The sequence below is a fragment of the Lontra canadensis genome, unplaced genomic scaffold (genome assembly GCF_010015895.1).
Source record: "Lontra canadensis isolate GAN:19392208 unplaced genomic scaffold, GSC_riverotter_1.0 scaffold25, whole genome shotgun sequence".
NCBI classification, from domain to species: Eukaryota; Metazoa; Chordata; class Mammalia; order Carnivora; family Mustelidae; genus Lontra; species Lontra canadensis.
Genome location: NW_022631019.1, coordinates 16,505,454 through 16,532,020, shown reverse-complemented (window position 1 = coordinate 16,532,020; position 26,567 = coordinate 16,505,454). Strand labels below are relative to the sequence as shown.

Genomic DNA, 26,567 nt, shown 5'->3' with positions numbered 1-26,567 from the left:
TGGTAGGAGATGAGGTCAGAGAGGTGGGTAAGGGCCATGTCCCACAGGACCTAGTAGACTCTGGTGAGGATTTTAGATTATTCTATGTGAAAGGGAAAGCTGTGAGAGGTGTTTTGTTATGTTGTTTTTAAGCAGAATAGAGTCTTGACTATATCAGATATAGTGTATATCAGATCAAGACTCTGATTAAATGTTTATAAATTTAATTTGCCGCTATCTGGAGAGTGCCGTATATATAGGGGAGAGTTGGTAGCAGGGAGACTTAACGAAGCTGTTGCAGTAGGTAGGGTGCAAGTCCAGTAGCTTGGACCAGGGTGCCTAATAGGGGATGTAGAAAGCAGGGGGATAGGTTCAAGAAAATTTGGAAGTGGACTTGATAGGACCTGCTGATGGTTTGCAGGTGGGATGTTAGGGAAAGAGACACCTGGCATGATGGGGTGTTTGGCCTGGGCAGTTGGGTGAATGGCGGTATTGTGAATTGGGGGAAGATGTAAAGAGGAATGAGTTTGGGGAAAGGAGGGTGAGGGGTAAATAACATCCAGAGTCTGAGAAGATATGGACATGGGATATCGTTTACACATCCAGGTAGACAATTCAGGAAAGCTGTCCGATATGCTTCTGGAATTCAGGGAGGTCATTGCTGGAGATAAAAATTTGGAGGTCATTGATATTAAAAATCATGGGATTGGAGGAGATTGCCCAAAGAAGGGAGGGTACAGGTAAAGAAGAGAGGCCCCGGGACTATCTCTGGCCAAGTAGAAGAGAAGGCAGGGTGGACTGAGGCTGACCTGTGGACTAGGAAGATCAAGAAAGTGTGATATTCTGGTACCAAGGAAGGAAGGAAGGGTTTCGATGGAGAAAGAGTGGTTATTTGTGTTAAATGCCATTTGGTGGGTAAGGAAGAGACCACATAGAATTTGGCAGTGTTGAGGGCTTTGGCCCTAATGAGCATTTTTTGAGGAGCGTTGAGGACAGGAGGCTGATTGGCGTGAACTGAGAATAAGGGGTGTGGAAGTGGAGAGCAGAGACCACTTGATTTTGCTGTGAGAAGAAGCAGAGACACTGGAGCTATCCCAGCTGGAAGGAGGTGTGAGATCAAGGGAGAGTTTATTGTTTCTGTTTTTTTCTTTTTTTTAAAAAATATTTTATTTATTTATTTGACAGAAATCACAAGTAGGCAGAGAGGCAGGCAGATACGAGGGGGAAGCAGGCTCGCTGCTGAGCAGAGAGCCCTATGCCGGGCTCGATCCCAGGACCCGAAGGCAGAGGCTTTAACCCACTGAGCCACCCAGGTGCCCCAGTTTCTGTTTTTTTTAATTATTTTTATTAACATATAATGTATTAGTTGCCCCGGGATACAGGTCTGTGAATCATCAGGTTTACATACTTCCCAGCACTCACCATAGCACATACCCTCCCCAGTGTCCATCATCACCCAGCCACCTTCTCGACACCCTCCCTCCCCCCAGCAACTCTCAGTTTGTTTTGTGAGATTAAGAGTGTCTTATGGTTTTTCTCCCTCCCGATCCCATCTTGTTTCATTTAAGATGAGAAATTCTAGAATCTCGCTTTCCAAATGTGGCCTCTGGATTAATCTGGGAACCTGTTAGAAATACGGACCCTCGGGCCCCACCCCAGACCTACAGAGTCCACGTCTGCACTTCAGGGCGACCCCCAGCTGATTTGGGTGCACTTTCAAGTTTGAGAAGCACTGTTCTAGAGTGTGGCTTCTCAAGCCATAGGTGCTGCAGGGCCAGTTAATTTTTTCCAATCTGGGACCTACATGTGGGGCTACTGTGTGCATTTTGTCTGTAACTCGCTCCCCGTGCGATGCACTGTGTGAGTTGATCAGACCCTCACTGGTCCAGACCCCGTCGGAGAGGTCCTGGGCGCCTGTGCTTGGGTGTCACTGCCAGGTCAGCTTGCTTCCCAGATGCCAGGTGCCTGTCTCAGTTCCGTATTCCCACTGGTAGGACTCTGCGGGCCAGGGCTGGCCTGTGTACCGCGTGCTTGTTGGGTAGGGGCATTTGAGAGTCTGCACGGGAGAAAAATGAACTAAGCTAGCGGAGGACATTGCTTCTGAAGATAAGAGGGAATCTGATCCATCGTACGCATGAAAAGTTGTATGTCCTGTATCAGCAAAGCCTTTTCATTGTAACAATAGGGAAAGCAGAATGCTGGTGTATAGTTAGACTTGGAGTTAGGAGATGACTGGTCTGAGTTTTGTTGCCTCTTGGGGACAAAATTATTTAGCTGATAGGGGCTGGAGGTTTATTGAGAAAGAAAAAGATGTGCAAGAGTTATTTTGGGGGAGTCGCAGAGTGAACCTAGCAAGGGAAATGTCGTAGGATTGCTGGCAGTGTGGAGGGTTTTGTTTGAGATTTGTGGTGATAAATTTAAAAGGCGGGCACCTGGCTGGCTCGGTTGGTAGAGAATGCAACTCTTGATCTTAGGGTCATGGGTTCAAGCCCCACGATGGGCATGGAGCCTATTTAAATTTTTTTTTTAAGTTGATGCCAGTCAGTAGTTGGCATTTTCTCTAGAGACACAGCTTAGTTGGTAACTTAGCTGCTTTGGTGTGGGCCTGGAGAAGTGGTTAGTTTGGTTTAGTGAGAAGAAGTTTAATTAGTTGAATACTACGGTGCGGGCAAGTGAATGAAAGATGTTTGCAAGGGACTGATTATGAGGGAAGTGAGCACATGACGGGGGTAAGTAATACCATTAAATTACTTAACTTCTCTTTTATAAGATGGGGATAATAGTATGTTTCATAGAGCTGTTGTAAGGATTTAGTGAGTTCCTGCAAAGTGCCCAGAATGGGGCCTGGGGCATAGTAGGTGCTGTGTACCCCCGAGTGTGGTTAGCTCTTACCGCCACTGTGCCTCCTGGCCTGGGAGCTGGCCTCCCTCTGCATCTTGGCACCATTCTTCTCTCCTTCCATCTGTGGTCCATACTGAAGCTGAAATGACCTTTTTGGAATGTACACACTTTACCCCTACTTAGCACTTAAATGACTTTCTGTAGCTCTGGATCAGGACCCAAATCCGTGATTTGGTCTCCAAATGCCTTGTGTGGCTCTCCATGTGTCTCCCCATCCTCGTCTCCGGTCATGCGTGTGCTTGTCCCCCCTTCGTCGTCATCCAGTTAGCTCCTGGGGTTCCCTGTGCTCCCTCTTCTACTTAGAAATGTCCTGACAACTCGTGGCAGCCTCTCAGACCTCTCTGTGAATGGGTCACCTTCTGTTAATTTACTCGTGTGATTCTTTAATCAGCGTTTCCCCGCTGCACTGTCCAGTAAACGGCGTGAAGACAGTTCTGTTCCTACTCCCCGTTTTTTTTTTTTTTTAAGATTTTATTTATTTGACAGACAGAGATCACAAGTAGGCAGAGAGGCAGGCAGAGAGAGAGGGGGAAGCAGGCTCCCTGCTGAGCAGAGAGCCCGCCTACTCCCCCTCCCCGTTTTATCCCCGGTGCTCACCTCAGAGCTTGATGCCCCGTAGCCCCGTAGCCAGTCAGCATCTGTGTGAGTACAAATGCACAAGCTACCCGTCGGCCTCTTTTCCGTTTGTGATATTTGGGATGTGGATCAGGACTGGCTTCCTTGAGGGTCAGAGCTCAGAGAGTCCTTGGGGAGGTGGTTTAATGCAGAGAAGAAAGCAAATTGTGGGTCAGAAATACCTAGCTGAGAGTCCACATACCAGCTACGTGACTTCGACTCTTTATTTCTTCCTCATTTATAAAATAATCATGGTGGTATTCACCTGAGGGGGCTCCTGTGAAGATTAAATTGGGTAATAAAAGCACTTTCTTGGTTTCTTACTCCTTAGGCTGGGGTTGTGACTCTGTTTACATTTGCGATTACCTGCCCTAATCCTTGTGGCCCCTTGATAGCCTAATTAAAGACTCCTAGGAGTGAAAAGGAGCCAGCGTGCTCTTCTGATTCATCCAGCTTTCTAAAGCAGGTCTAAACCCAACAATTTTAGACATGTGGTTCTATTGCTAAGCCCCACAGACACGGGCTAATTGCAAGAAAGCCTGGTCTCAATTATAGCCTACTTGTTGGAAAAGGAAACGGCGGGCAGGTGGCGGTCCTTGAAGGCCCGCTTCTAAATTGATGTCCTAATCACAAGCTGGTCTTATCAATTGTTTATTAATAAGTGGTTCCAAAGTGTTTGGAAGTTCTTAAATCCTTTCTTTCTAATTTTAATCTCGTTTATACTCTTGGTTCTTTGTTAGGTGAAGTTTCTCTGGTAAGCTTGCTTTGGTTTCTTTGGTGAAGCTTGGAAATGGGATTACTGGATTCTAGTCCTCTGTTATGATCAAAGAGTCCCAGGTCTTAATCTGTTTGCTCATCTGTCATGTGCAGGATAAGAGTATCTGCTTTCTCGTCCCAAGAGTTACATGGATAAAAGAGTTATCCTGGGAGAGTCAGACATTATTATTATTATTTCAAATGTTTATTTATTTATTTATTTGAGAAAGAATATGTGAGTGGTGGAGAGGGGCAGAGGGAGATGGAGAGAGAAAGTCGAGCAGGCTCTGTGCTGAGCGTGGAGCCTGACACAGGGCTCGATCTCATGACCCTGAGATCATGTACCTGAGCCGAAACCAAGAGTCAGACGCTTGACCGACTGCACCACCCAGGGGGCCCAAATTGAACATTATTTTAGCAGACCTCCATCATAGGTAGGTATTGATCTCTGTTATTAATGTGAAATTTAAGAATTAATAACAAGACTGTTAATTTATTCTTTAAAAATGAAAAATCGTATAACCCTGAGGTATTCTAATAAGTCATGTGACTTGGAATGTCACCACTTTTGCCTTTGGGACCTATTTATAATTTCTTCAAGGACACATGAAGATAGCATGTTAAAGATTCATACATGTTGTTATTGGAAAGGCCCTTAAATATCATTTTGTCTCGAGTGTTTTGTTCGGCTGATGAAACGGAGACCCAGATGAGTATAAAAGACTTGGGTGAACTTGACAGTGTGTCAGGTGGCTGTGAACTCCCTATTCCAGGCTCCTCACCCTTTCCCCAGTTTCCCACTTGCTCCGGATTCTGCCCCCTGCCCCCTCGTGGGCAGGTGGGATGGGGCAGAGGGGGCATTGAGAAAAAAGCAGGGCTTTCAGACCTGTCTTCTGCAGCCTGTGTTTTTCCCCTAGTCTTGAACTCCAGCATGAAGTGACTTGAGTGTGGGATGCTGGTCAGGGATGGCGTTCAGGTTGAGCAGCTTCTACCAACGTGGGTGGCACTAGGTTGGCTCTCCCCAAGCTGCTGCCACTTTTCAGCCCCAGACCCAGTGACAGAGCTCACTCCGTCCTGCCGTCAGCCTGTTTACGGGTTGGCTCTTTGATGAAGAGATTGCAAAGGGCAGAAAAAACATAAAATCCCTCCTCGCTTTTTTCCCGAACACTCCTGAGAATGCTCCCTCAACAATTCTAGCGGAAAAAATGATTGTCTCCTTGCTTTCTGCTTCTCAGCAGGCACAACGGGTCACCAGATTGGACTCCTAGGACTTGGGATAGTATGGCGCTCTGTGGTTTAAATTTTTATCCCGCCCTCTCATTTTCCACCTTCAGCTTGGTTCCTGGCTCACATTCGGAAGACCTCAAAAAGTTATTGTGTTGGTAAGAGGGTGACCTGCTGCAGCAGAATTGCTGGGTCATAGTGTCTGCGTGATCCTTAGTCTGGTTCTCTCTGGTGACAGAAAGTCAAGGTGTCACTGTGTACACTCTGGTGAAGGGCTGAGGGGTGTTTCTTCTAGAGACTGTGGATAACCCAGAGTTTTTCAGTTTGGATAATTTCTCTTGATCTGCAAATATCATGGACTCTTTTCTCTGCCATCACCAACCCGTTCTTAAGCCCATTCAAGGATTTTGTGTGGCTGTTTCAGGTACTACATTTCTGTTCTGAAATTGCCACATTTCTTTCTTTCTTTTTTTTTTTTTTTTAATTTTTTTGACAGAGAGAAGGAGATCACAAGTAGACAGGCAGGCAGAGAGAGGGGGGGGAAGCAGGCTCCCCGCTGAGCAGAGAGCCCGACGTGGGACTCGATCCCAGGACCCTGAGATCATGTCCCGAGCTAAAGGCAGAGGCTTAACCCACTGAGCCACTCAGGCGCCCCTGAAATCGCCACATTTCAAATAAAAATGTTTTCACTTCCTCTGCTTAGCTGTAATTGCTGCTTTAATATCCTTGTCTGGTAATTCCCGTATTTGGATCATCTTGGAGTTGCCCTCTGCTAATGATCTTTTTCCTTGCAATGGATGTAGTTTCTCTAGTTCTTCATGTGATCTGGGTCTGTAGCCCGAACAGGAATGCATGTGGATGTTATGCTGGGGAGACCCTGATTTCTGGTGATGTTTTTGTTTTAGCAGACAGTTACGTCTGCAGGGTCTGTCTCCCCTGTGGGGAGGGAGGTGTGCGCTCAAACCTTAGTCCAGTGCTTCTGTCCTTGGCTGAGGTGCTGGGGTTCTGCCCTGCGTGTGCACGGTTCCAGGCTCAGCTAGAGGTTTGGATGGGGTTCACACAGAGCGCCTGGGACTTTGCTTCTCTGGCCCTCTTCTTTCTTATTTCCTCTTACCTGTGGCTGCTCTGGACTCTGTCTGTGGTTCCTCCAGAGAGAAAGCCTGGGGTTTGTTTTTTGATTAGCTCTGCCGCCGGTCAGCCCTCTGATGAAAGCTCCGAACCCAGGGAACTGTCCCATCCCAGCCCCTTCTCCCAGTTTTTGACTCCTCTCCTCGATCTGCCAGCCTTTGTTCACTTCACATAGTTTTTTACATTTTATCCAGAGTTTATCGTTGTTATCTGTTGGAGGATCATACTGGAGCCAGAATTATCTAATAGCATTTTTATCCATTATCAAAGTGTTTGGGGAACAAATGCGATACATATTTAAGAGACTTTCAGTCTGCAGCAGTCAGATAAGGGTGATTGGTCGCATTTTGTTCAGTGCAGCATATGAGCTCAGGTGAACTCAGCCGGTTTTTTTTTTTTTTTTTTTAAGGTTTTTATTTATTTATTTATTTATTTGACAGACAGAGATCACAAGTAGGCAGAGAGGCAGGCAGAGAGAGAGGAGGAAGCAGGCTCCCCGCTGAGCAGAGAGCCCCATGTGGGGCTCGATCCCAGGACACTGAGCTCATGACCTGAGCTGAAGGCAGAGGCTTAACCCACTGAGCCACCCAGGTGCCCAGCCGTATTCATTTTTACTTGCTTCGCAACTTTGGCCAAGTCTCTTCTCACTTAGAGAAGCGGGACTCACTTTCTCCTCTGGCACATGAGGCAGCTGGACTCCCCATGAACTGTAAGGGTCCCTTCATCTCTGCTTCTAGACAGACAAGACACAGACAGACACTACCCACACACACAGACTGCCACCACTGTCTTTAGCAAGAGTGAACGACAAGAAACAGCAGAAGGGGTACCAGAGGGAAGTGGTATGGGCGGGTCTCGCGTGGTGGGAAGAGCTCTGAATTTGTACCACCGCAGAGTCTGAGGAGTCTACAGTCATCGTCTTGTTCTGGGGACAGAAGGCCAGTACGCCAAGGATGCAAGAAATAAGTGACATTCAGAAGCAAAGGAAAGAACTTGTTTGCTGCTTGCTTTCATCCCTTAGAAATAAGGAGAGAATGTAGACAGTTGAAAATAAATCCATATCATCGGGAGTTCCTGTTTGTTTGATTCTGGGCAGTGCATTCTATCCTGTTTTGAAAGGAATAGCCCCCTGGGCCTTAGTAGCTTGCCGGGAAATGTGGCAGGAGGCGGTGGGGACAGCAGCTCTCAGCAGTGGTGCTGCTGTCATTGTTGGGCCGCGTGGAGACGAAGCAGATTGAAATAGCAATTATACATGGTGTACTTAGACTGACTTTTTAAAAAATGTGGGGGGAGGAGGCTAAAACTTATCCCACATCCACTCAGGCCATCCCTTGGGTGCTGACCCTGGTGTAGATCCTTTTTCCTGCTTTTCTATTTTTGTTGCGTGTCACTCATTCTTTTTTGTTATGGTCTTACTGGCTTGAGGCTTCAGGCTCTCATCTTTCTTTTAAAGATTTACTTTTTTATTTATTTGAGAGAGCGAGCATGTGGAAGGGTGGGGAGGGGCAGAGGGAGAGAAAGGATCAATGAGGAGCCTGATGGGGGACTCGATCTCACAACCCTGAGATTATGATCTAAGCCGAAACCAAGACTTGGATGCTCAATCGACTGAGCCACGCAGGTGGCCCCCTCATGTTTCTTTTAAAGCCATTTGAAAAAGCTATCACTCAGTTATCTATTTTCAGCCTTCTCACTCTCTAGGAGCACAGAGGCAGGGATGGATTCTTGCCGTGTGTTATGGGGTTGGTAGTGGAGGTGTGGGAGTCAGACTAAAGGAACCAGCAGCCTTGGAAAGAGGTCACAAGGTAGTCTGTGGGATGTGCAGACCTAGTTTGTGTTTAAGATCCAAGTATAAAAGCTTTACTTCCAGTGTAGAAGGTATCTTTCCTTTCTTTGGCAAGATAAGGACAGACAGAAGTTTGCCCCAGATCTTCTACCTCCAGAAATTCTTCTGAAACTTTAGGGGTAATACTCAGTGGGTTAATAGATCTTTCGGGTCTCTGGCAGTACGCTCGTTTTAAAACCAGAGGGTAATTTGCGGACAGAGAAGCTCTACTTGGTTCTAATTGATACTGGGTGGTTCAAGGGCCTCTTGAAGGACCACGTCTAGAAGGCAGCCCGACGAGAGTCAGCCTGGTGAAGGGGCTTTTTTGTCAGACAGGTGTCAGTTTAAATCCTGATGGCCATTTATTAGCAAGCTGTAAGACCTTGGACAAATCACTGACTTCTTGAAATTTAGATTCTTTCTTGGGGGGTGATATTATTGTATTATTGTCTTGTATAAAATATAAAACATATTGCTTAGGGTGTGGTAGGTACTCTACAGATGTTTGGGTTTTTTTCCTTACCCATCTTCTAGAACATCGTATTTTTAGTGGAATCCTGGCTTTAGCTCTAAGCAGTTGTGTGACTCACCCTTTCCAAATTTCAGTTTTTTTCCTTAAATTGAGGGTATTTAACTAGTTGATTTCTGAGATCCCTCCCAAGCTGTAAGATGTCATGAGTTTTAGACTTTTGGGGACTGTGGAGGCAGCCCACTTAAGTTACTTAAGAAAGTGCGGCCTGCCTTGAGACCATCTGAAAGGAAAAGGGAAATCACCCCTCCCTTCTGCTCGGTCTTGGTACAGTTCCCGCTTTACCGTTGTCTTGCTTTCTGTTTATATTCTGCCCAGGTCAAGAGGCAGCTGCCATTGAAAGATAGCGAGTGCCTGTTTCCAAGACAGCAAGCACCAGGGGAGCCACCAGAGGCATTAACAGAAAAGCTTAAATTACCTAAATGGTAAGTATATGGTACAGCGAAGCCTGGCCATCCCAATGGAATCGCATGGTGTCCGAAGTCTCCGTAATTCCTGCACTGCTGCAGGAGACGGAGGAAAGTTAATACTTGTTGATGAACTAAACACTGTGCTAAGTACTTAATTTTTTTTTTTTTTTTTTTTTTTTTTTTAGATTTTATTTGCTCATTTGAGGGAGAGAGAGCCCAAGTTGGGGGGAGGTGCAGAGGGAGAGGGACAAGCAGACTCTGTGCTGAGCAGGGAGCCTGACATGGGGCTCCATCCCAGGACCCTGAGATCATGACCTGAGCTGGAGGCAGACACTTTAGCTGACTCTGCCACCCAGACGGCCCCCTTCATGTGTTTTCTAATGTAATCAGCCAACCAGCCAAGCTACCCAAGGTAAAAAAATCCTTGCAGTTAGTCAACAACTTTCAGAAATAGGCCTGGCTAGCACTTTCTGAATACTTACTGTACGCCAGGCACAATCCTGTTTGACTTGCATTATCTACCTTAGTATCTACACTGATGCTACAGGTAAGAGCTTTTCTTTAAATTTCACACAGGGAGTGAAGGAGAGGACTGGATTTCACCCTGGGTTCTTCTCATTGTACTGGAATGTTTCTTTTTTGAGAAAGTTACTTTTTTTTGGTTGAGACAGTGACTGACTTAATCTTTAAAAAGCAAAGCAAAGGGCGCCTGGGTGGCTCAGTGGGTTAAAGCCTCTGCCTTCGGCTTAGGTCACGATCTCAGGGTCCTGGGATCCAGTCCCGCATCGTGCTCTCTGCTCGGCAGGGAGTTGCTTCCTCCCCGTTCTCTCTCTCTCTGCCTACTTGTGATCTCTCTCTGTCAAATAAATAAATAAAATCTTAAAAAAAAAATAAAAAGCAAAGCAAAATAAACAAACACCCCTTTTGGTTGACAGCTAGCTCCTTTTCCTGGCCCTTCTGGGTTCTGCACGCTAGTTATTTAATTGGTTATTTATTTATTTATTTTTATTTTATTGGTTTGTGCTGCCCAAGGTGGAGTGCAGTGTGGAAGTAGAAGGAGTTCCCACTTGCGTGGCCAAAGGAGGGGTCTAGGTCGTCAGTGGTAGCTGGAGAATGGCTAGAAGAAGGTTCTCTGGAAAGGGAAAGCCATGGGGAGGCCACAGACTGAGTCTGGGACCTGGTTCTAGACAGAGCAGTGACAGGACAGGATGTAGGAAAGGAATCTCAGCAAGACCTCTCACTCCCAGGGTGACCCCTCCCAGGAAAGGGGGTACATCACACATAGCTCAGGCTCTTATTAAGGGGGTGGGAAACTTTGAGGCAAACTCTTGTCCTGTTACTTGGCTCACGATTCTTGGCGTGCCTGGGTGGCTCGGTTAAGCAAGTGTCTGCCTTTGGCTCAGGTCATGATCTCTGGGTCCTGGGATTAAGTCCCGTGTCAGGCAACATGCTCAGTGGGGAGCCTGCTTCTCCCTCTCGCTCTGACTCTCCCCTCTGCTTGTGCTCTCTCCCAAATAAATAAATAAAAATGTTTAAAAAAATTGGTTCAGGCAGGATTCCTGTTCTATTCGTTTCCCTAGAGCATTTTTCCTACCTCAAGGGACTGGGTTAGGAAACTCATTCTGGTTGGGTGGTGTGGTGGCCGGCATTCATTGTTCGTTGATCTTTCTGATGGTATCCTAGTCTCTTTTTATTGGAGCATCAGTGTCTTGTGGTTTTGTTTGTACGTGTGTTTTTATGTTTCAAGTTTTTAGGTAGATTCTACTTTGTTAATATATAGTATAATATTAGTTTCAGGGGTAGAATTTAGTGATTCATCACTTACATACAACACCCAGTGCTCACCACAAGTGCCCTCCTTACTGCCCATCCCCCGCCCACCTCCCCTCCAGCAGCAGTTTGTTCTCTGTAGTTAAGAAGCACCAGTGGTGGGGGCGCCTGGGTGGCTCAGTGGGTTAAGCAGCTGTCTTCGACTCGGGTCATGATCTCAGGGTCCTGGGTTCGAGCCCCGCATCAGGCTCTCTGCTCAGCGGGGAGACTGCTTCCTTCTCTCTCTCTCTCTGCCTGCCACTCTGTCTACTTATGATCTCTCTCTGTCAAATAAATAAAATCTTAAAAAAAAAAAGCACCTGTGGTTTTTAATATACTTGCTGAATTTGACAAGGCAGGTAATCATTTTCTTTTACAAAACTTAATCCACCTTCCTATTGTTCATAGAGTACTTTGTTATGGCCTGGGCTTATGTTCTAGTGATACACAATGACCACTTACTCCATGCCTAGCACAATTCTTAGAGCTAAACAGCTCTAAACAAAACAATAATGTAGCACTAAACAAACCAGGAAAAGTCCTTGCTCTCAAGGATTCTATACTGAAGGGTAGAAACATGAAAAAAGAAAATAAATAACTAGATAGAAACAAACAGGTGAGTAGAGAAATAGTGTCCGCTAGGTGATATGTGCTCAGAAGGACAAAAGCGGGATAAGGTGGCCAAGGGATAAGGGAGCCTGGGGGCTGCTCCTTGACGCAAGGAGATCAGGGATGGCCTCTGATGAGGTGATAGTTTCAGCCAGGGTCTGAAAGAGGTGAGGGATCTAGCCAGGGCTATCTGGGAGAAAAGCATCCTAGGCAGAGGAACAGCAGGTTTAAGAGCCCCAAGGTATGAGTGTAACTTGGCCTTGACAAGGAGGCCTGTGTGGCTGGAGTGGATTGGGAGGGAAAGAGTAGTCGGAGGAAGAGCAGGGAAGCAGTGGGGCCCAGGTCAGGGAGACTCTCAGAGCCCAGGTAGGACCCCTGGAGCGTGTTTTATTCTAAGTGAGATGGGGGACGCACTGGAGGGTCAGAGCGAGGGGGTGAATGAGCTGACTTCTCTTTTGAAAGGCTTTGTCTGATGGCTGTGGGAGAATAGACTGGCGGGGCTGGGGTGGGGGCGTCGGAGGGAAGGGGAGGGCAAGGCAGGCGGTGTGAAGACAGACCGGTTAGGAAGGTCTTGCCCTGATCAGTACAGTCTAGGAGAGGGATGATGGCTTGGATTAGGGTCCTAGGGTGTATAGCCAGAAAGCAATGGATTCTGGACGTATTTTGAAGGTAGAGTCAAATTCTGATTCTCCCTGTCGAAATGTTTGATTTCTTTGGACTTAACCTTTAGGTCGCATGAGTTTGAGGGCATCAGCGGACACTTGACAGTAATCCCTGGTGAAATTCTAAAACTGACTGAGCAGAGGATGAGAACACAGTGTCCCCTAGAAGCCACTTGTGTTCCCTAAGTAAATCATGCTAACTGCTAACAGTTCGTTTTCTTTAAGTTCTGCCTTGTCTTTTTTTTTTTTTTTTTTTAAGGTTTTATTTATTTATTTGGGAGAGAGAGATTGAGAGAATGAGCTGGGGAGGGGCAGAGGGAGAAGCAGACGCCCCTCAGAGCAGGGAACCCAACATGGGACTTGATCCTAGGACACTGGGATCATTACCTGAGCTGAAGACAGTTGTTTAACCAACTGAGCCACCCTGACGCCCATGCTGTGCCTTGTTTTTATTTAAGCTATAGCATCAGTACAAGTTGTAGAAATATAGAAAATAAAGATAAATAATAGGAAAAAAACCAAACCATCCATAGATGATTACTACATATAACGTTTTGATGTATATCAGGACAATTCATTTTTGCAAGGAATCTAGGCTAGATGGTCCGGAATATGCTACGGAGATACTGTGGTGTTAGTACTACAGTTAGGTATTTAACACTTTCTCATGTGATCCCAAGACAGAAATTTGGGCTGGCTTACCTAGTAGGTATTATATAAGTATTAATAATGGATCAATGTTTACCAAGAGGGGCTGTTTTCAGTGGCGTTCTGGACAGCTGTTCTTCGTTACATTTTAACAGTTTGGACATAAGCATCAGATACAGAAAAGATATGCCTGTCATATTTGCAGTGAATATTTGCAAGCCGGAATGTGTAGAAGTATTTAGAGAATTGAAACTATTGATTGACGCTATCTTTCAAGTGGTTGAAATGTGAAAAATGGTTAATAAATTAAGCTATAACTGATATGGCACTTAAGATGGATGGGGTACTAGTCTAAGCACGTCATGTATTAACTCATTTGCACTTTCAGTAACCCTCAAAGGTAGGTATTGAAGCACAGAGAAGTCAAGTAACTTATCTGAGATCACACAGCTAGTAAGCGGCAAAATAAGAGTTTGAATTTAGGCTGTCTAGCTCCAGTGTCTGTAATCTTTAATCCTTGTACCATACTGCCTATAAAAGATATAAGAAATAAGTCCTATATTTAGGTTATTAAAATTAATTAGACTTAATAGCAGTTTATTTTTTTTTTAAAATTCAGCATAGGGGCACCTGGGTGGCTCAGTGGGTTAAAGCCTTTGCCTTTGGCTCGGGTCATGATCCCAGGGTACTGGGATCGAGCCCCGCATCAGGCTCTCTGCTCAGTGGGGAGCCTGCTTCTCTCTCTCCCTCTGCCTGCCCCTCTGCCTACTTGTGATCTCTGTCAAATAAATAAATAACATATTTAAAAAAAAATTCAGTATGAACCTACAAACTGGTAGTGTGGCTGCCAGATTAGCTCATGCAGTCTTAGGTTCATTATTAAAACTGGATTAACCAGGTCATCTTTCAAATCCTCCCCCACCCCTTTACTCCACTGGTACTGCCTTAGTTCAGGCCTTATTCTGTCTCTTGCCTTGACTATTACAATAGCTACCTAGTTTATCTTGTCAGACTGATCTTTCACAAATGCAGCTCTTTTTTGGTTTGTTTTGTTTTAGATTTATTTATTTATTAGAGAGAGAGAGAGAGAGTGAGCTCGTGGTGTGGGGAGGAGCAGGGGCAGAGGGAGAGAGAAACTGCATGGAGTCCAGTGTGGGGCTCCGTCTCATGACGGTGAGATCACGACCTGAGCCAAAACCAAGAGTTGGATGCTTAAGGGACCTCCCCCCAGGTTCCCCACAAATGCAGCTTTCATTGTTTGGCTCCCTTGCTGGAGTCCTTTTGTCCCGAGCATGTTGCTTCCCATGGCCATTTGTAGACATGTAGGATGTGTTGAGGCGAGTCTGTACAGTGGTGGACTTTTTATTTCCTTTTTGAATTAGTTGGCCCCATTTAAGAGATTGAGATATAAGTAGAGCATGATCTCCCCTTTTAGCCAGTATCCTGCCAGGCCCCGTCACTCATTGACATTACTGGCCTGATCTCTTTGACATTTGCATTTGTAACCTCTGGCATAAAGTCTGGGTTTCTTTCCTTGAATGCGGTTGCCAGATCTGGAGACAATTCCTTAGTTGTAGTTTGGTCAGTACAGGACACAGTCGGACCAGTAGCTTCATTGATTTTTCCAAACATTCATAAGGTTCCTTGCCTGCTCCATCAGTGTTGCGTGCCCATGAAGGGAAAATAAGGATGACACAGTCAGTGGTCTCGGAGCCCCGAGCCCAGGAGAGGAGTACAAGCATCGAGCAAGGGAGCGCGGTGGGCACGACGGCAGGAGCTCCCACGCGGCTTAGGGCGCCGCACTGTGTTACGGGGGGAGGGGGGGGCGCTGTCTGAAGAGGTGTGAGAGGACCGTGAGTGATGGTTTCACGGGGGCGAGGTGGAGGCCACTTGAAGGAAGGGGAGAAGCTGAGAGCGTACTCATAGACTTGTTCCTCAGACACGGCCATCTGAGCCTCTGTGCCTGCTGGCGGGTCGCGAGGGTCCCTGCGTTGCGCCGTCCGCCCTCCAGCCTCACCAGTTACCACTCTCTTCTCCTCCTCATGCCTCTCCACTCCGTCCTGTGGGGGAAGCTTCCCAGATGCAGCAATGTGTTGTCCCTCTCTCCTTCTCCCCTCCCTCCCTCCTTCTTTCTTTCCTTCCAAAAACCGTTATTTTATACCCTTTACGCCTCCAGACACCGTTCAGAGTTTGAAGAGACAGCAGTAAAAAGCATCTGCAAATGAAAACCTGGGTTTCTGGCGTCCTGGAGTCTACATTCTAGTAGAAAGGGTCAGGCAGTAACCAAGTGGTTAAGTGTGCTTAGAAAGAAAGAAAGAAAGAAAAGGAGCTGTCCAAAGATGGAATGATTGCCTGGGGAAGAAAGACGTGTCCTGCCTGTTGTTACAAGTGTTTGAACAGGAGTGGAGTGGCTACTCGGAAGGTACTTTCTGCAGAGAGCGGGAGGTTGGATCACAGGTTCTCTCAGTCCTTTCCCACCTGGAGAATCTTTCTGTGCTAGGTCGGCTCCTAACGCTTGAGGTTTGCATATTGAAAAGACACGAATTTGTGCTTCTGGGAAAAATAATCGAAGCCCAGTCATGACATAGAAGCCCTGAGGAAGAAGTGGAGATGTGGACAGCCCAAGGGCCTAAGACAGGTGACCAGAAGTGGTTGGGAGGAAGCTGCTTAAACATAGTCTTCCCATTTTCCTTTCGATCAGGGGTTGGCAAACGGTAGTCCACAGGCCCACTGCCTGTTGTTGTAAATCAAATTGATTACAAATTTACAACGATTAGAAATTTACAACGATTTACATCGTTGAAAACAGCGATGTCGGGCACTTACACATTGGGTACGGCTGCTTCATGCTATAGTGGCAGAATTGAGTAGTCGGGACAGACCCTAACTTAGGTCTTACAAAACCTAAACTATTTACTATTAAACTAAGTTGTCTACTTCTGTGGATACTATCATACTTTCCAAAGTTGAAGTATAGTTAACACGCAGCACAGTGTTAGTTTCAGGTGTACAGCGTATCGGCTCCGCCCTTCTACTCCGTGCTCCCCACGGTCGGTCCTGGCAGACTCTGAAGACGGAGCTTGCTGACCCCTTCCTTTCAGGGACTGTTGGGAAGAGGAAGTGTGAATCATGGTAGCTGTGTTGGGGGAAAGGGCAGGGCAGGTTTGATTATGTTCTATTTCAGACTTTGCTGGTCAGAAGAAGAGCCAGCCTCCGAGGTGCTGGATAGAGCCATTGGAAACCGGGTTCAAGAGCTTTGGCAGAAAGGAACCCTGAGTGAGCGGGAATTGGCGCTGGATCCTTCTAGTGTGAATTGGAACTGAGTTAGACGCTGGTGGGCGGCATGTTGGCATTAAAGGATGGGTCTACCCTTCCCTCTCTTCACTTTCCTATGATTCCTGAGGTTTACTGTCAATCATTTCCTTCCCAGAAACCACCCTTGGGCACAATCAGTCAGTTCTTCCGGCTTCCAGTGCAGCATGTATCAAGTGGTAGACTGTGCACAGTAGGAGGACAGGAAGCAGGAGGATCGGCACTGTGTGGTTGGTCTAGGACTGTCCAGGAGGCTGCTTTGTTCTTGTTTTATGATTGGTTCTCTTTTGTCCAAGGTCCAGGCAAGGGTCAGGTCATGATAATCTGTCTAGCACTTGGCAAAATACTAGGTGCATCACAGATGTTCCATGGATGTCTACTTAAATAAATGAATTTTACCTGGATGAACTAGGGCATATGGGAGGCACTGGGAAGAGAGGCATCTACCGCTTCCTTTTTGGATGGTGTTGGAGGTAGCAAAGCATTTCTAACTCCGGTTATGCTTAGGGCCAAAAGATCAGAGAAAAGTGACATTCTGACCCCATTTTCAGTCAATATTCTTGTTTTCCCTGGGTGAAGAAGGGCTGATTTTGGTGAGAGGCTATTTCTAGGAGGATTTTCCAGATGAAACTTAACCTTAGGTCTGCACAGGACTTTTCAGAATTCTTTAGCTGACTGTTTTTTGTTTTTTGCTGTGAGGTAGGTCAGGTTGGAATTTTATTTGCTCAGAGGAAGGTTGGAGCACAGAGATCACTGATTTGGCCAACAGGGTAACATTCTTAAAAGAATACGGATTATGGAAGTAGACTTGGGTTCAACATCTGGCTGTCCTCCTTGCTAGCCGTGTGACCTTCAGAGGTCAGAGGTCCCAATCCCATAATGTTATTGTGAGGGCTGAGTAGAATAGTAGTGATAGCTACTGTTAGTTGTGACTTATGCACAGGGCATTCTGCTAAGCCCCTTATATCTCCTGGGATTACCATAGTTTATGGAAGAGAAAGTCTCAGAGAGGTGATTTGTTTTAAGAAAAAGTAAGTGGTGGGGCTCCTGGGTGGCTCAGTGGCTTAAGCCGCTGCCTTAGGCTCTGGTCATGATCTCAGGGTCCTGGGATCGAGCCCTGCATCGGGCTCTCTGCTCTGCGGGGAGCCTGCTTCCTCCTCTCTCTCTGCCTGCCTCTCTGCCTGCTTGTGATCGCTCTGTCAAATAAATAAATAAATCTTAAAAAAAAAAAAAAAGAAAAAGTAAGTGGTAGATCTGGGATTCTTAGAGAAAGCATGTATGTTATATACATTATTATTTAATATATTGTCTGTAGTACAGTAATGCTCCACTGGGGTTGTCCTCTGCATCTTTTTGTTACTGGTCTGTGTATAATCAGAACTCCTCACTTTGTAAAAATGCTTAAGCGTTTTCGGGAAGGTGATTCTACACAATGGGAAGAATCCTGAAGAGACAGTCCGGAGAATCAAGTCCTTACCTTTACTGAGTTGCTAGAGAAACCACAGTATTTACCTCTGAGTCTCAGTTTGCTCATTTTTAAAATAAGGGGATTGGGCCAAATGGGTGGTTTTATTATAAATCCAAGCAGTGGAACTCTTTATTGTCATATGGGGGAACCCAGTGCGTTAAGAAACGAATAGGAGTTGCTTTGGTTGAGGAAGTGAATGAAGCTTCGAGCCTGAAGCTTGGCCGCTCAGATCATCTCCCTGTTGTCTTTGCCCTGGATGACCTCTGAGGGGATTCGCGGAGTCTCGTTGGAAAACCAGTGGACTAAATGATCTTTGAACTATATTTTGGCTCTGAAATCCCCTTCAAAGGAGTGGAAGAAGATCCAGATTTTCTTTTTCCCCTTCTTTCTAACATGTGGTCCAATAACTAGAGCTAGAAAGCCTATGAATGATGTGGGTTTTTTGGTATTTAGGCCCCATTTCCATGCATAGACCTGAAAGCCAGAAGGGGCAGAGTTCGAGCAGGGAAAAGCCCCCCGGAGGGAGACACGGCAGGTGGCCCCGGGCTTGGGATGAGGTCATTCAGAGCATCACCGCAGGACCTGATACCCCTGCGGCTGTATCTGCTCTTGGCAATTGTTTTTGCCTTTGTAATCCATGAGTAGCCTGTTGACATCATTTTTATTATTTTGTGTTAATGGTTAGTGGCAAAGGGCTGTCATTTAATAATTGGGGGGGGGCTCCTTCAGCCATTCATTCATCAAATTTTAGGCATTAATTATGTGCTAGGCTTCCTGCTGGGTACTCAGGATACCATTTGAATAAGGAACAAGTTGGAGAGACAGAAGGGTCGATACCACTTGAATACCGCATTGTGTGCTGTGATGGGACCAGTACAAGGCACTCACTGGAAGAGCGAGGAGGAGAGGCCTGAGAGGCCCGATCAAGCCTGTGATTTGGGGAGGGAGGTGCTCCAGGAGCTTCCAGGAGGAGGTAATTGTCTGAGGTGGGATTTGGAGACATGAGAGAGATGGCCAGTCAAGCTAGTAAAGGACTGAAAGGGAGGGAGGGCGAGGTTTGTGAGCTGCAGGAGCCGCAGGACCTTTGGAGAGGAAGGAGAGGAGGCGCAGGGCCAGAGCCTTCGGGGCTTCCCAGGCTTCCTTGGGGACTTTGGTCTTTATCCCGAGAGCAGCAAGGACCTTGAAAGGGTTTTGAGTCACGATGTGTAAGAGCTCCTTTTCGCATTGCCAGTAAGTATTTTCTCGATAGTTATTGGGCTTATTGTTTTCAGTTCTTGTGCTGTGCTGGCTGGTGTCTGTCCGAGTTTTGACCAGAACATGTAAAACTGGAACAAAAGCGAAATGAATAAACAAGCAATAGTATTCCTGGATTCTGCTAATTCATAATTAGAATTTGTAGACGGGCTGCACTAAAAGTAACATTTCTCTCTTCTGGAAAAGAAAATTTGTTTATGAAAACTTATAGTGTAAGTGAGAGTTGCTGAGGGAGATGTTTTAGTTTGGGGTAAGCTGTTTTTTTGTTTTGTTATTTATTTTTAAAATTATTTTATTTTTTAAAAAGATTTTATTTATTCATTTGACAGAGATCACAAGTAGGCAGAGAGGCTGGCAGAGAGAGAGGGGGAAGCAGGGTCCCTCCTGAGCAGAGAGTCCCATGCGAGGCTTGATCCCAGAACCCTGGGATCATGACCTGAGCCGAAGGCAGAGGCTTTAACCCACTGAGCCACCCAGGTGCCCCTGTTTTGTTTTTTAAACAGCTTTATTGAGATCTAATTTACATATCAAAGTTCATCTCTTTAAAGTGTACAATTTAATGGCTTTCTAGCATATTTATGAGGATGAGCTGATTCAACGTACTTAGTAGAAACATCATGTATCATTTGTTTTCTAGTAAGTTATGCCAGTACAGAACCTTTTAAAAATCAGTATGGCCCTTATTTATTCAGCTCCCATTTCCTTCACCTTGTGTGTACACTGGTCAGGTGTTTTGTTTTGTGTTTTTACTGGACTTCTAGGCAAAAGGCCAAAAACAAGTGGCGCTTGAAGTAGGAAAAGTAGATGGGAAGAAGGGAAGAATTTTTTTTTTCTTATAAAAATATATAAATAAAAATATAAAAATATATTAAAAATTAAAAAATATTAAAAAATAATTCTTAGAAAAATATGTATAAATATAAAAATATATAAATTTTTTTAAAAGTTCCATTTTTGAGAGTGAGGAAGCATATAAACTAGAAAGAGAAAGGAGACCAAAAGAAGCAGAGAGAAGAAGGAGCAAGGAAATATGGACCCAGGAAGCAGAGTGGTGGAGAGGGAGAACCAGCCAGGGGGATGGCAGGGTCCCTGAGGCGGAGCCGGGGGACAGAGGCAGGGAGGCCCTGTACCTCTAGCACCTTCCCTGCCTTGCCAGGTTTTTTAAGGACTGTGCATGGGCTCCATCTGGTGGCTGGTAGCTTACTGTGCGGCCAGGGAGCAGGATCTTGGGGTGGGATACAAGTGGCTTTTGGCATTCCCTCAAGTCTTTCTCTTTGGTCCTGGGTTTTCTTGTGGGATCACAAGAAAACTTCTGTGTGGTAGCTGCTTTTCTGTTACAGCTCAGGCCGTGTTCCCTCTCGCCTTCTGCCTAGTTTTAAATCTAATCTCATCAGACCATCACCCCACACACACCCTTAGTGCTGCTCTCGCCTTCTGACGCCCCAGCCCGTGAAGTGCCTCTGAATTCTCAGTGACTTTAGCTTTTTATTTAATGTCACTCTTTCTAGCTCTGGTCCTGTTAATTTGTGGTACAGTTCTGTTGTCTTTGCAGTGCCTTTGCCTCTCGGTTATTTCTCTCTTCCAGGGATCTTCCTAGCCCATCCCTGTTCCCAGCAGTCCCATGATCATGGTCATCTATGACCAAAAACTGTAGGATTTTAATTATTGGTTTTTTATTAAAACTCTTTTGGCTGGTGCCTGGGTGGCTCAGTTGGTTAAGCATCTGCTTTCAGCCCAGTCCGGGATCAAGCCCCCTGTCAGGTGCTTCTCCCTTTCCCCCTGCCTGCCACTTCCCCTTGCTTGTGCATGCTTTTTCTCAAATAAATCTTAAAAAAGAAAAGGCTATCTTGGGGGGCACCTGGATGGCTTAGTTGGTGAAGCATGCAACTCTTGAGGTTGCAAGATGGAGCCCCATGTGGGCATAGAGATTACTTACAAAAACAATATTTTTAAAAAGGAAAAAGGCTATTTTAGAGTATTTTTTGGTTCACAGAAGAATTGATGGAATGAGATTTCCCATATGCTTCTGCCCGTCTGCCTTCCCCGTTACCAGTATTCCTCACCAGAGCAGTGTATGTTACGACCGACAAACCTACACTCACACGCTGTAACCCCCCCCGAGTCTAGTTGTGTTACAGGTCGCTCTTGCTGGAGCACATCCAGTGGGTTCGGACACATGCATAATATGTGTCCACCATTACCGTGTCACTGCCCTAAACATCCCTTGCCACCTATTCCTGCCTTGGTTTTTGGCATTCTCCATTACTGCAACCCCTTGGTAATTTCAGCTCCTAGAGGTAGCTCCCTCTCTGACGACCGTCTCCTGTCTTTCAAGGTCACTGCTGCTAGTACCCCGACTCCAGTGGTCCTTCCGCCCTTTGTTGGTACGTTTAGTTCATCTGGTCCGATGGCATTTTCACTGTTCATGTGTTCTCGTCCCTCTCTACTGAATGAGCATGCGTTCTCTTGCCCGTGCCTGCAATTCTGTAGCCTTCTCTTGCTTTGTTATCTTCATGGAGCTCCGGCAGGGTCCGTCCAGCTCGGTCTCCTCTGTGCCTTCCTCTGGTCGGCTGAGTAAGATACGGAAATACAGCCTTGCCGATGGGATTCACTTTAAATCCTAACCGTGAATTTAAGTGGGCCCGTAAGGCTGCCTGGCCGTCATGCACTGTTTCCCGCTCACCTGGCTGACCAGATCTGAAACTGGTGATGCTTCTTCTCCCACTGCCACTTTGAGGTGATGACCTTGCTTTCTTCATCAGTGAAGACACACAACCACCTGCAGAGAACCTGGCTGGACTCCTGCCACCACACCCGCCTTCCCACCTGCCCACGAGCACACGCGCGCGTCCTTGGCCTTCCTGCCTGTCAGCGCGCATGCGCTGTTCTCCCGCGCTGCTGCTGGTACCTAATGCCGCGGCCCCGTTTGCTCTGTCCTACCCAAGAACGTTGCTCTAGAATGTTTCCCCTGTCTTTCAGAACTTGTCCAACTTTCTCTTTTTTCCTGGATCATACTCTTTATCAATATGCCAACATACTTTTTGTTCCATCTTTAAAAAAAAAAAAAAAAAAAAACCTAAATACCACTTTTTCTGTCAGCGGCCTCCCTGCCTATTTGCTCTGCTTATTTATTTACGTATTCATTTTTATTTTTACTTGCTCTGCTTTTAACAGAATTCAGAAATCATCTAATACTTGTTTTCTCTAATTCATCACCTTATTGTGTCTCTTACGCTCGTTCTGATAGAACTTTCGCTTTCATCGCTTCACAGTGCTGCTCTTGGCAGGGGGACTTCCAAGTTGGGAAATTCTGGTCTGGTCGTGGCTTCTTTTCACTTGAGCCTTAGCTTCACTCGACAGAACTGAGCACGCTTCTTCCTCGAAAGGCTTCCTTTGCTGGGCCTCCGTGGTCCTGTACTCTCTCCCTGTGTTCCTTCACCTCACAGCTTTGTCCTGGGTCTTTGCTGCTTTCTCTACATTTCCACCCGTAAAAAATACTGGCCACCTTGGGGCTAAGACTTCTGACGTCTTGATTTCTCTGTGTTCACTCATTCCTTGACTGTCCACCAGATCACGGCTTTCTCAGCCATCCATGCATTCTTGGCTCACAGATTGATACAGTCACCCCGTTCTCTCCTGAAATCCAGCCCTGTATATCCCAGCAGCCTCTGAATGTCTCCATTTGGATGACTAATTCATATTTCAGAAATAATACGTCCCAAACCAAGTTCCTCATCTTCCTTCTCAGACTGCTCCATCCAGTCATCCCTGCTTGAATTGCTAACGACTCAGCCCTACAAAATCAGACTAAAACCCTCGGAGTCTCATTCTTTTTTTTTTTTTTTAAGAGCTTTTATTCTATTTTTAAGACTTAATTATTTATTTAGAGAGAGCGTGAGCAGGAGGGGCGGAGCGCGGAGCCTGGCTCGAGGCTCGAGCTCACAACCTTGAGGTCATGACCCGAACTGACTGAAACCTGGAGTTGGGTGCTCAACTGACCGCACGCTCTCCCCACCCCGCCCCAGGCACGGGCCCTCCGAGTCATTCTTAATCCCCTTGTCTCACACCTCACGTGCAGCCTAGGAGCAGGTGCTGTGATTCTCCTTTCCTTTAAACTGACCGGAGTTGGACCACTTCTTACCATGTGGCTGCTCCGTCCTGGGCCAGGCCACAGCTGCCTTTTGCCTAGATTACTGTTCTCACCTTAACCGCTGTGATCTGTTTTGAGCACAGCAGTCATGTCGATCTGTATCTTGTTTCACAGGTCATCTATCTCTGTTTTTTGTTATTGAGGTGTAACATAGGATCTACAGACCTTCAGTTATATAGCTCAATGACAGGAACCTGCCATCCCTAATGACCCTTCTAGTCATGGTCTCCAGAGGTAGCCACAATCACCATGGATTCGTTTTTGCCTGTTTTTCAACTACGTGTAAGTGAAACGATATAGTCCAGATTAATCACTTTAAAGCCGCGTCAGAATATGTTACTCTTCTGCTCAGAAGATGGACGGGTCTCCATATCATAGATGAGAAATCAGAGTCCTCCCTGGGGCCTACAAGGTATATGGTCGTATTCAGATCATCTGTTTCCTTCTCGTGTGAATTCTGGGATATTATATCTTTCAAGCAATTGGTCCATTTCATCTAGGTTATAACATTTGTGGGTATACAGTCGTTCATAATCCTTTATTATCCTTTTACTATCCATGGGATCTGTAGTGCTGTCCCCTCTTTAACTGCTGGTATTAATAATTTCTGGTGTTTTCTTTTTTTTCCTTCATTAACTTGGCTAGAGGCTTACTGATTTTGTTGATCTCTTCAAAGAATCATTTGATTACTGCTTCAATTTGACTTTTCTTTAGTTTACTTTTTTTTTCTTTTTTTAAAGATCTTATTTATTTACTTGTCAGAGAGAAAGCGGCATGCACAAGCAGGGGAAGTGGCAGGCAGAGCAGGCAGAGGGAGAAGCAGGCTCCCGGCTGAGCAAGGAGCCCGATGTGGGACTTGATCCCAGGATCCTGGGATCATGACCTGAGCTGAAGGCAGACACTCAACAGACTGAGCCACCCAGGCGTTCCTACTTTTTTTTTTTTTTTTAATAGATTTTATTTATTTGACAGAGACAGTGAGAGAGGGAATACAAGCATGGGGAATAGGAAAAGGAGAAGCAGACTCCTCACTGAGCAAGGAGCCCAACGTGGGGCTTGATTCCAGGACCCCAGAATCATGATCTGAGCCAAAGGCAGGTGCTTAACTGACTGAGCCACCCACGCACCCCACTCTTCCATTTACTTTGGTTTTAATTTGCTTTTCTTTTTCTGTTTGCTGAGGATGGAAGCTTAACTTATTGCTTGTAGATCTTTTTTCTTTCCTGATATATGCATGGCTCTAAGCATTGCTTTCGGTATACCGCACAAATCTTGATAAAAGTTGTATTTTCGTTCGGTTCAAAATATTTAAAATTTCTCAAGATTTCTTCTTTGACCCATGTATTATTTAGAAATGTATTGTTTAATCTGCAAATATTTGGGTATTTTTCAGCTGTCTTTCTGGTACTGATTTCTAGTTTAATTCCACTGTGGTCTGATAGTACACAGGATATCATTTCTGTTCTGTTCAAGTTGTTAATTGTGTTAAAATGGCCCAGAATGTGGTCTCTCTTGGTGAATGTTCCATCTGAACTTGAGAATGTGTACTCTGCTGTTGTTGGAGGAAATAGTCTACACACGTGTATCATATCCAGTTGATTGATGGTGGTGTTGACTTCAGCTCTGTCCCTGCTGATCTTCTGCCTGCCGGGTCTGTCCATTTCTGACAGGGGAGTGCCAAAGGCTCTCCTTTGTTTCATTCATCTGTTGTGGATTCATCTGTTTCTCTTTGCAATTCTGTAAGTTCAATTAATCAATTACAATCAATACTTTAAGCATGATTTTTTAAAAAAGATTAGTTTATTTTAGAGACCCTGAGATTATGAACTGAGCTGAAATCAAGAGTCACATACATGCTTAACCTACTGAGCAACCCAGCAGCCCCTAGTCATTATGTATCTTTATTAAAATTTTAAGTGGATAAGCACTGAGTAGGGCAGAGTATTGTCAAATCACTGTATCATACATTTGAAACTAATATAATGCTGTACACTAATTATACTGGAATTAAAAGAAATTATTGGGGCACCTGGGTGGCTCAGTTGGTGGAATGCATGACTATTGTTTATCTTGGGGTTGTGAGTTAGAGTCCCACCTTAGGTGCTGAGATTACTTGGAGATAAAATCTTTTAAAAAAATTTAAAGTAGGTTTTTGTAAATGTATAGTTGGGTCCTGATTTTTTTTATCTACTCTGACCAATTTTTTTTTTTTTCTTAAGATTTTTTTATTTGTTTGACAGAGATCACAAGTAGGCAGAGAGGTAGGCAGAGGGAGAGAAGGAAACAGGTTCCCTGGCAAGCAGAGAGCCCGACGTGGGGCTCGATCCCAGGACCCTTTTATAATTGGTATATTTCGACTGTTGATGTTTAAAGTGATTATATGCTCTTTGTTTTTGTTCCTTTTTGTCTTTTTTCCTGCCTTTTGTGGCTTTAGTTGAGCATTTTTATGGATCCAGTTTCTGTCCTTAGCATATCAATTAAACATTTTTTTTAGTGTTTGACCTTCAGTTTGCAATGTGCATTTATAAGTAGTACAAATATCTTATAATTATTTCTACTTCATCTTGGGTCCCTTTCACTGCTTTATAAATTTTATTTATACATAAGCTGTAACCATTGAATACATTGTTGCTGTTATTTTTTTTTTTTTAAGATTTTATTTATTTATGAGAGAGACAGAAAAAGAGCACACAAGCAGGGGGAACAGCAGAGGTAGAGGGAGAAGCAGGGAGCCCCATGTGGGGCTTGATCCCAGGACCCTGGGATCATGACCTAAGCTGAAGGCAGATGCTTAACCGACTGAGCAAACCAGGTGCCCTCATGGTTGCTCTTATTTTCTACAAACTGTTACCTGTTAGATCAATTAAGAGTAAGAAAAATTAAAAGTGCTATTTTACTTTCACTTTAATGTTCTTCCTTTCTTTATGTGATCTAAAATTTTAATTTAACTGAAGAACGCTTTTAACATTTCTGGCAAGGCAGGTCTACAGGCAGCAGATCTCAATTTTTATTTGTGTGAGGTCTTTATTTTTTTCTTCATCTTTGAAGTGGTATACAGATTTTTTTCCCACATTTGTAGGGTACAGAATTGTAGATTGGTGGTGTTCTTTTCCTCTCTCAACATTGTATTTCACTCCACTCTCTTCTGGCTTCCATGACTTCTGAGAAGTCAGATGTAATGCTAGTCTTTGTTCCTCTATAGATAAGGTGGTTTTTCCCCCTTGGCTTATTTCAAGATTTTTCCTTTGTCTTTGATATTATGCATTGTGAATTTGCTATGTCTAGGTG

The 26,567-nt window shown here is 45.2% G+C and overlaps 1 protein-coding gene across 1 annotated transcript in view; it reads left to right on the top strand.

Moving 5' to 3' along the window:
• LUZP1 (leucine zipper protein 1) overlaps positions 1-26,567 on the top strand; it is a 49,413-nt gene that overhangs the window by 12,665 nt on the left and 10,181 nt on the right. Inside the window, 1 exon segment of the mRNA XM_032863710.1 lies at positions 9,276-9,382. The gene's annotated coding sequence lies outside the window, so the exon portion shown is untranslated.